The sequence below is a fragment of the Solanum dulcamara genome, chromosome 7 (genome assembly GCF_947179165.1).
Source record: "Solanum dulcamara chromosome 7, daSolDulc1.2, whole genome shotgun sequence".
NCBI lineage: Eukaryota > Viridiplantae > Streptophyta > Magnoliopsida > Solanales > Solanaceae > Solanum > Solanum dulcamara.
Window position 1 is genome coordinate 43624176 of NC_077243.1, and position 10724 is coordinate 43634899.

The window sequence follows — 10724 nt, forward strand, 5'->3', positions numbered from 1 at the left end:
TTGTGAGCACTTTTGGTGGTAAAAATCCTATTCTTAGAAAGGTTCCAGATGAGGTTATCTTCCTGATTGGTGGAGGAAGATAAGAAGCTGTAAGTGATGATTCTGATAATATCTTTAGGGAGGCTAAAAGAAAGGTCATTTAGGTTCCATCTTCCATCAGGCCTAAGGGAGGAGATTTTTCTATTATGGTCCTGAGCATTTAGGGGGTCAAAGATGAGGTTCCTAATGGGTTCATGACTATGAATCCATCTATCTTCAAATAAATTATCAAAGTTCCCTTTGTTGATAATCCATCAAGAGCCTTTAGTGCATATCTGCCAACCCTCTTTGATGTAGAGCCATGTTATAGAGGTGGGGTGCTTCCATGCTTCAAAAGATTTTCTATGGCAGTGCTTAATGTATACTACTTTGGTCCATAAAGCCTGGGGGTTCTTATACAGCCTCTAAGCTAGGCCATCATGAAGGGCTTGACTTTTAGTTTGGCTCTTATAGAGACCCAGACCACCTTGATCCCTAGGCTTAGTAATGGTATTCCAATCCATGAGATGCATTTTTTTTCCTCAAAAGTTGACCCCCAAATGAAATTCCTCTGGATTTTGTCACTACTCTTGCTGATATTGAAAGGAAAGCTGGTATATTGCATAATGTGGGAGGGGATGCTAGCCAGGGAGGCTTTAGCAAAGACAATTCTACCTACCAAGTTAAGTTAGTCTTCCAGCCATTTAGCTTAGTCTGTATGTTGTCTAGGATGAATTGGAAGTCACTTTGAACAGGTTTGGTATGAAAGATAGGAACCCTAAGTATCTTCCAAATGAGTTCCTAGCTATAATTTCGAGAAGATTTGAGCATCTTTCTTTGGTTTCCAAGTTGCAGTTATTGGAGAAAATGACTTTGGACTTGGCTAGGTTAAGCCTTTAACCAGAGTTGTTGCAGAAACCATCAAGGATCATGCTGATGGTGTCACAGTCTTGGGAACTAGCTCTAGAGAAGAGTGTGACGTCATCAACAAAGAAGAGGTGGGAAATTTTTAGGCCAGACTTGGAGATACTAAGAGGATACCAGGACTTGTTGTAGACAGCCTCATCAATATCCCTAAACAACCTCTCCATACAGAGGATGAAGATATATGGGGAGATTAGGTCTCCTTGCCTAATTCCCCTTGAAGGCTTGAAGTACTCAGTGGTAGTACTATTTATGATAATGGAGATGGAGAAGGAAGTAATATAGGACATAATGAGATTGGTCATCTTTTTCCTATTTCACTTTCATTCAAAAGTGATTAACTATACTAATATACTAGTTATGACTCATAGTAACTTTTTGCAGACTTGTAATTTTGATGCTGGGAAACTATGACAATGAGACTTTGTACTTTGTTGTGCAGATGTATAAACAGTATTCACAATTTGATTGGATGATTTTTTTGGTTATAACTTATATATTTAAATTTATTATATATAACTGTAAACAAATAATTTTTGAGTCGAGAAAAATAAATAATCAAGACCAAAAAATTGGAGTAACAAAATGTAATATTTGATTTCAAAATATAGTACGTGTTACGATCTCTATGATAATCCTCTGATTCTTCAAATAATATGAAATATGTTGAACTTGAATTTGATTTAGATTCAAGGACTTGGATAGCTTGATCTTGAATCTTCATCTTCAAACTTGCATTTGAATTATTCATCACGAACACTTTTATGGTTATGACAAATAATAATTATGAACAAGTAACTTGATTTGAACGCCTTGATTTTTGCCTCGTTCATGATCTTGAACTTTAACTTGAACTTGAGTGATTGAACTTTGAAGCTTGTAGAGAATTTGCGGTCTTTGTTACACGAGCTCTCTTCTTGCTTCTTGTTCTTCAAAATTCTCCCTTCTAAAAATAATGAGGACCCTTATTTATAGTTGTAGGGAGTAGTATATCTGTGTGATTTCATTGGTCGGTTTGAACTGACCAATCAGATTCCTCTAGTGAAGAGCTCTAATTTGATTGGTCAGAACATGTCACATATACATGTGACATTATTCTAGTGGCTCATTTAATCTGACTTGGATTGCCACATAACTTCGGCACGTGGCATGATTTTAACGGCTCATTTAATTTGATTTGAATTGCCACATAATTTTGGCATATGACATGATTCTAATTGCTCATTTAATTTGACTTGGATTGCCATATAACTTTGACACGTGGTATAGTTTTAGTGACTCATTTAATTTGACTTGACTTGCCACATAACTTTGACTCGTGGTGTAATTTTAGTGGCTCATTTATTTGACTTGAATTGCCAAATTATTTGAACTATTTTTTAAAATTTAATATAGTCTAAATCAATTTACAGATTTAAATTCAATATAATTTTAATGCTTTTCAGATTCCACTCATCATCGATCCAATGGGCAGTGACAACCATATAAGTTAGATTTTGAGGTGATGTCCACGTATCACTAGTAACACATACACGTTGATTATGAATAAGCTTTTTAAGTTTTTATTTCTCTTCTTGATATATTTTTAAACATTGTCTAGCAACAATCAAGCGAGAAGGTAATTAAAAATTAGGCAAAGCAACTGCCATTAATCTTCAAAAACCTTCCCCTTCAACAACTTTAAAAGGTTGTTCGTCAATAATGACAAACTCAGCAATGGCTCTCCTAATCTCATTGACGTTAATCACAATATTTTCTACGGTACATGTACTATATGCTTGTTCCCCTTTTTCAACTACCTTAATTCTTGATTGATTTCTGTCAATAATTCTAAGAGGGGAATTAGGACAAACCTCATTTAAATGTCTCCATAGCGTTGAGGTCCCATTCGTACTTTCAGAAGCAAAGTTACTAGTACAGTAGTTACATTTTGCTTTTTCTTACCCCATTTATCAAGATATTCAGTATAGTATTTCCAAACGCCGGATGTTCTCCAGTCACTACTCACAAGGCTACAATCAGGGTCGCAAAGAGTTGTTTGTTTCCGCTTTTTAGCATGATTGAGAGTAATATCACGAGTTTTATCACCGTCAAGTTCAGGATCCAGCAAAGTAGTTGGAGATACTTTGTTGGTTACCTCCACTGGCTCCACCTCTTTTTGAGTAGTTGTAGTTTCCATCTGAAAAAAAATATTCAAAAATCTAAATAAATAGAGAAATCCAAAATCATTAGATAAAAACTAAATCAACAGAAAAAATCTAAATCAGTGGAGAAAATCTAAAATAACAGAGAAATAAAATAAAAAACACATACAAAATGAAAGACTAGAGAAGCAAATCATTCAAGTAAAACTTCAAAGATACAAAATTAATTACACAAACAAAGAGTAGGGAACATACAAAAAGTAACCAAAAAAGTAAAAGGAAGAAAAAGTTACGGACTTATAGGGATTAAAACTTCTTGCACTCAATTGTTATCGTGAGAGACTGAGAGCAGAATAGAGGTCTACATGGTTTGGGAGGAAATAAGAGGGAACTGAAAATCTAATAAGGGAAAAATTTATTTATGCTAACTATTCAGTAAAGATTTTTTATTTTACTTTAAACATAAATGGGCTTGGGGAACACGGGCTAGACTTTTTTCTTGGAATGGTCCTAAATTATGAAGAAGTTAAAAAATAGATAAAGTTTAATAAACACATATAAATATATATAATATTTTAAATATGTACATATTTATCGGTTCGGTTTGGTTTAGTTCGGTTTTCTTTATGGGTAACACCAAACCAAATCAAATGTTATCGGTTTTTAAAAATCTAAAACCAAACCGGGCCGATTTTTGGTTTATTAAATCGGTTTGACTTGATTTATCGGTTCGGATCGATTTTTCGGTCTCATTCGAACACCCCTAGTGTTGAGTACTATTTCCATTACCTTTTACTTGGCTCCTATATTAAAATTAGATATTTCAATTTTACTTGTCTAGTTTTGAAAATTAAGAGAGTTTTTTATTACCCTTTTCAATACTACCTTAACTACATAACGTAAAAATAGTCAAATATAGAATTCTAACATGTCATCAATTATATTAGTTTAGTAAAATATACCTCTAATTAAAATATTCTTAAGACCCCAAGTCAACATGGGCCAATTAATATGAAACGGAAAGAATATAAAATTTTCATGAAATTTCAATTATTTACCTTTCATTATAGACTTAAATGACACTAAAATCTACATACATAATATCTTGAATATCTTGAGTTCTCTATTTCTACCATAGGCATTAAAATATTATACGAGCATTTAAATATTACTATAATATTTTGCTTCTTTTTCATTCACACGATGATTTTTTATTAATTCATCAATTGTTCAACAATTATTTGAAGAGTCATTTTTCTAAATTTAATGTAGTAAATATGATATGGTTGTTATAGATAAGAATAATAAGAGAAGTTAAAAATGTAATAACGAATTATAGTAAACAAAGAAAATAAAGAGCCATAGTATGCCATCTTGCTCATCCTATAACTTCATATAGTGGACTGACTTTGCAGCATTTTGTAGTTGAGATGTGATAATATCCAACAAATTCAATAGTATTATAGGGATTCAGGAAAACCATCAAATCTTTCTTCTATTTCAAACTACTATTTTTCTCAGTTTCTTCTAAGTTGTTTAATCAATAATATATTTAACAAATTCTTTCCGTCAATAATTGTACACATAAATTTATAATTTCGGTCATCTCCAAAAATATTCAACAAGTACGCTAGTGAATAATAAAAAGAAGTAAAATTGAATGCATGTTCCCTGATTAGTGGAATTAATTTCTATGAATCTTTTTCTCTTTCTTGCCATTTTCTTTACCTTTTTGACTTATTCTGTTTTTTTTCAAAAATTTAAATAAATAATCCAAGAATTCAAAAAGTCAAGACATTATAAAGATAACCTAAGAGACCCGCACATAATAAAGGTATATAACCAAAAAGACTTGAAACATTATCATGCTGATATTTTAAAATTTCTTTGAATAAAACTACAAATTATGTAGTTTTTGTACTTTTGCTAACTTCACAATAAATTGGAATTCCTTTCGCATTCAACATAGTTTTCGGCACTTCTCATCTACCATTTTGGATATCAAAATTCAAAACTTCATTTTTGATAAATGGAAATAGAATAACTCAACCCAAAATATGCAAAAAAAAATTATGTTAAAAAGTTTGGTAATTTACATATTTTCAAATTTTTGTACTTAGATAAGATTTCGTAATGATTAATTAGTAACAAATATGTGTTTTTCTTGTGCTTATTTTAATTTTTTGCTAAGATTGAATTATATCAGTGAAATAATTCTTGTCAATATATATTTGAGTCGGACAAATGATTTTAAATTTTTTTATGTGGCATTATTATCATAAAACACAAGAAGACATAAATGTATCCCTTCAGATTTCAAAAATAGTAAAAATTAATAATTCTTGCATTAGTTTCTCAATACATGCTTCAGTTCCCTTTGTTGTGCAAATTAATGAGATTAAGGCATCAAGGACAAGCTGCAATAGTTCATTTTCTAAAATAACAAATAAATATAAAAATGTAAAATATATTAGAGTTAGTGAACAAACTATAATTGATGTTTTAATTTGAAGTAGTCATTTTCTTCCTGAATTTCACTTTTATCATCCATAAGAAAATAAAACGATGAAAAACATCAATCAAGTTATTTACAAAAAATGGATGAAGAGACGTAAGTACTCCTACTTGCCCACAATACGCAGGTGTCAAAATAGCTTAATCAGTAGAGAAATATATGAATATATATCAAACACAAGCAAGAAGTACAAAATTGTTGGGAGGCTTAGCCGCTTAGAAGTAGACCTTAAACGACCATTTGTCATATGGAAAGAACGTATCAGGATGACTGATCAGTTGGAAAAATTATGATTTCCGCAATATGCAAGGTCATTTGTCCTTAGATTCAGTATAGCAAAATATAAATACTTTAAAGATAAAAAGAAAGATAGTATTCGAGTTCACAAAATTTACTGTGTTCTTAAGAAATTTAATTATTTTATTGTACCCGAGGTTATGGATTATTTCCTCTCAAGATAAAATGAATAAATTATTAAAGAAGTATCGGTACCTCAAACTTCAATAATTTCAGCGAACTCAAAAATCAACAACGAAATCACACAAAGACTCAACTTTGTTTGTAAGAAAATATATGCATAAGAGAGAGAAAATTCGATGTAGAAAACTGAGAGAAAGTCCCTCTCTTTATAGCTAGCAGTGGGTGCGAACTCACCTGTTCAGAACACTCTCATCTTTTTAGAACAAGCATGGTATCTTTTGAGAAAAAAATGTCTGCTCAGAAGGAATAAGTCCTTTCCGAATTCGGGAATTATAAATGAATTAATTAATTTAAATTAATTCTGCAATTTAATTAAGTAATAAATAATTTAGTGGATTTATATTAAGAAAAAAGAAATTAATTAATGAGATTGATAAATCATTAATCAATGAATCACATCATTTGTCGAGGTCGAGCGACGATGACGGCGACGCGAGGAAGCAACCTCTACTTAACCCTTTAAGAGCTAAAGGAACAACATCAACATACTTAGTGAAATCCTACTAAGTGGGGGTCTAGGGAGGGTAGAGTGTACGCATACCTTACCACTACCTCGAAGAGGTAGATAGACTATTTTCGAAAGACCCTAGGCTCAAGTGCCTCAAACCCAAGTAAAAGAGAAGAAGAAGAAACAATAAAGAAAGCATAATAGTTAATAAAAAGGCAAATGTAAAGTCTACAATAAAAAAATAATAACAATAGCAAAATAGTGTAATAATATAAACACGATACACAACATAATAAGAGCTAAAAAAAGTATTTCCTAATATAAGGATAAAACTTTTACTTCTTTTATCGATGAAGAAGAAATGAATTTTCATTTTCCTTTCACTTGGTTCCCCCACATTTTCCAATTCACATCTTACTTAAATCAAACAAGGTCTGTGTCTCGTTTCTCTATGCAGGAAAAGGCCATTCACCATTCTGAAATTGCAGTACATTATGTGGAAATCTACTTCTCATAAAGTTCAAGTGGTTTGGCCCATGAATGTGGTGGGTCAACTCCTTTACCATCGCAAACAAGGCCCAGGGCCCGCGATTGTGAAGACTAAACCCACAAGGCTCAGTGAATGCGGCAAGGGCCTCGCAAAAGCGGAGACCAGGCACTTAAGGCCTTCGGAACGCGGCTCCAGGCTCGCGAATGCGGAGGCCAATCCCATTGGCTCCAACGATTGTCGTCCTAAGCATGCGAATGCGATAAAGGACTTGTGGCTTCAACTGGTTTTCCCAATCTGAAACTTTCCAACAAGGTGCTCGAGATTTTTTTAAAACCCCATGCGTGCAAATGAGCTATGTTACCCCACTAAAATCGATATTTCTAACTCAATGGAGATGTCAAAACTTCCAACTTAGGATGTCTCAATGAAAAGTGGGCCCTACATTCAAACTCAATTTTAAGATAAATTCCACAAGGGTGCTCAGAATGAATGCAAAAGTATTGAGACCCGAACAAATGGTCCTTCTAGACCAAACTCGACGTTCCAGAGCTAATCGAACCGTCAAAATTGCATTTTGAAACTGTTTACCTGAAGTTTTAGCGAAGTCAACTGTTTATACTCTAAAAGCTCAAAAAAATAGAAATTTTCTCAAAACTCAAACGAACGGCCAGACGACCAAACCGTCAGTCTCAGTAAGTCATAAATGACTTAAGGTCACTACAAGAAAGCTCTAAATGCTGAAAAGATTAAAAAATGGAGAAAATGACCTGGAGGGTCATTAGAACATTCACTACTAAAAGAACTTTCTTCCTCAAAAGTCAATTAGCCTAAAGGAATGAAAAGATGAGGGTACCAGGTCCACGTGCTCCTCCAGACCTACAAACACGAACTCGGATTGGACAACGCCAACTCAGAACTCAGGCTAAGAAAAAACTTTGGAATTCACTTCTCCACACCAAAACTTCAAACAATCCTCCAGTTCCTTCTTCAAACTCTATCTCCCACTCAACTGAATCAAATACAACCGAACACACAGATTCACCCGAGATTATACCAAAAATACACTAATACCACAAAATCGAGCAAACATACAACACTTAGAAAATCCAGACCAATCCATAATATAGCTACCTGCCTTATGCTCCGAGCCCAATGCTTTTTAGTCATCAGGAGCATTCTAGCTGTCTTGAGCCATACGAAAATTCTCCAGTACCATCTGAATCCTACCCACAAAACCACATTATTGTAGCCCCAAAAAATGACAAACTCCCTCCTGAACGCTGAGGTTTGACAATAGCTAATAAGCTACTCAAACTAGGGCAAAGTCCAAAATTCAGCCCTAAAAACTTCTAAAACCAATACTCCAAGTTGAAAAACAACTGTCCAAAATGGAATATGCTACTCGAAAGGACGATCATTCCATGAGAGATAAGGCTATACTAAGACCATCTCCATAGACTTTTATCTACCAAGAAAACTTCTAGAAAACTGATGCTAGGTACCCATGAACTACTCTACGGGTGCCAAATCTGAGCCAACCATCCTAGTCAAAGGAAAACTAAGCTAGTAGGTAGCATATAAGCATAGCTAATCATTTGATAATGACCCAAAAGAAACAAAATCCCTCCAACAACACCGCAATCTAACAATAAAGGAAAAGCAAACCTCACTTACTAAATGAGTAAATAACTGATGATTCCACGAATTACTTTGATCCTATCTTGTAGAACTTTTTGAGCAAATTTCTCATCCTCCAACGCTTATTGAAGTCTGAAGCTATCAATGAGCACTACCACATCGAGTCCACATCACAAATGCAACTTTAGAAGCTCTTAACACAACCATCGAGGAACACCAATAATATTCAAGCATAACAAGAAATCACTCCTCAAATTCCCAGATAACCACCACAAACACAAAGCCTGTCATGAATAGACAAAATAGATAGGCCAAATGAACAAACCATAACTCTGAAACCTCAGGAGCAAAGAACAAAATTAAGGCAAGGGAAAAAAAGGACCAACTAGGACTACCACAACACCATATATAGAAGGCCATTCTACCCTATACACAATTCTAGTAGCCACCAATATTCTAACTACAATCCAAAAGGATGGGACGCAATGAAGGCAACCTTCTAACCTGACTAGATAAAAAAAAACATTACAAATTCCCAATCGGGAGAAGTTGATCTAGCCACCTATCAAGCAAGGATAGATATCACAGTACAAGTATACAATATGGGTGGCAAAAGGGAAAGCCAACTGACCCGCCTATAAGATCATAATCAAGCCACCAAGTAAGGAGTTACTCAACCACTACTTCCTATCATAGAAATACAACCTAGTTGATCCACTACTCAAAGAAAATCAACTACAGGAGATAAACAAATTCACATAATCTCAAATAAGGCTATCACATCTATCAAAAGATAAGCGATAAGTTAAGTAGGCACACATGGGTATGAAATCCCAAATCTCCACACCATAAGTAATAAGGAGCAAAATAATGGATTCAGATATATACTAGCAATACTTAGAGTCTCGGTCCTTAGCCTACCTGTAGAAGCACTGGATGGATCATGTACAACCTTGAACTAAACCCCTAGACTACCACTTGTAACACTCTAGGCACAACTTTTGATCGGGGTTTCAAAAACCTATTAGACTGACCTAGCTGAAAAAACTACACCATGTTCATATGCCATGGACACACTCTAGATCGATGCCCAAACTTTCTATAAATATGACATACTTCAAAAACCATAGCATGAGGAATAAAAGATATGTGGAAATATCTGGATGATCAACTCACGCCTAAGGCACTCCTAAACCAGTGCCTAAGCTCACCACAATCAAAGCAACCTATCTGGCCCAATGGTATAAATGATGTGATGACCTGTATTAACTACCTCTGCCAAGCTGAGGACCATCTCTGACATATTGGGGACCGCCCCTAGATGACTATGTTGGGGATCTATGATAATCTCTTGTAAAGTTTCCCAATGCACTACACTCAAAATATGAGACACCAAACACAGCCGGCTGAAATCATCTGACTAGACTAGAATAAACCTCATAATTTGGATACCCATAATGTAGACCCCGAGAAGTTAAACCCGAACCCTACCAATCATGGGCACCATAACCTACCTCATAATCTCCTGGAACCTGAGGTGCTACTGCTATAGGCCTGATAGGCCAAAAAGGAAGATGCCCTCTACTAAGATGATGTCTACCTTAGGGTGGGATGCTATCACTACTGGACTGATGGTGAGGCCTCTTACCTCTACCTATGTAAGCCTCAAGAAATGCCTGCTCTACGACCCTCGCATAACTAAAAACTTAAAAGGAAAGTAGACCTAGTTGCTATCAAGTGCTTCGATGCCAAACAAGGCTCAAATCCTGCTCTGTCTGATGCTAATCTGTCGCCAATTTTTCCAGAAACACATAGGGCAATGTGACCAACATACATGTGGAAACTAATGCCAAAGTAAGTGTACTGCTCTCACCCTCAGGCAAATCAACAGCTTTATTAGTAGGTGGAGTTATAGAAAGCCCCTCTAGAGATAGCATGGTAGGTGGTGGAGCTGGAGTGATAGACACAAGAAGTCCAGGCTGAGCTGTCTTGGTTTTGTATAGCAGTTTGTCCATATCTTTGATCAGCGCTACATTTGTGGACTTGGTGATGGTTGTTTAGTGATCA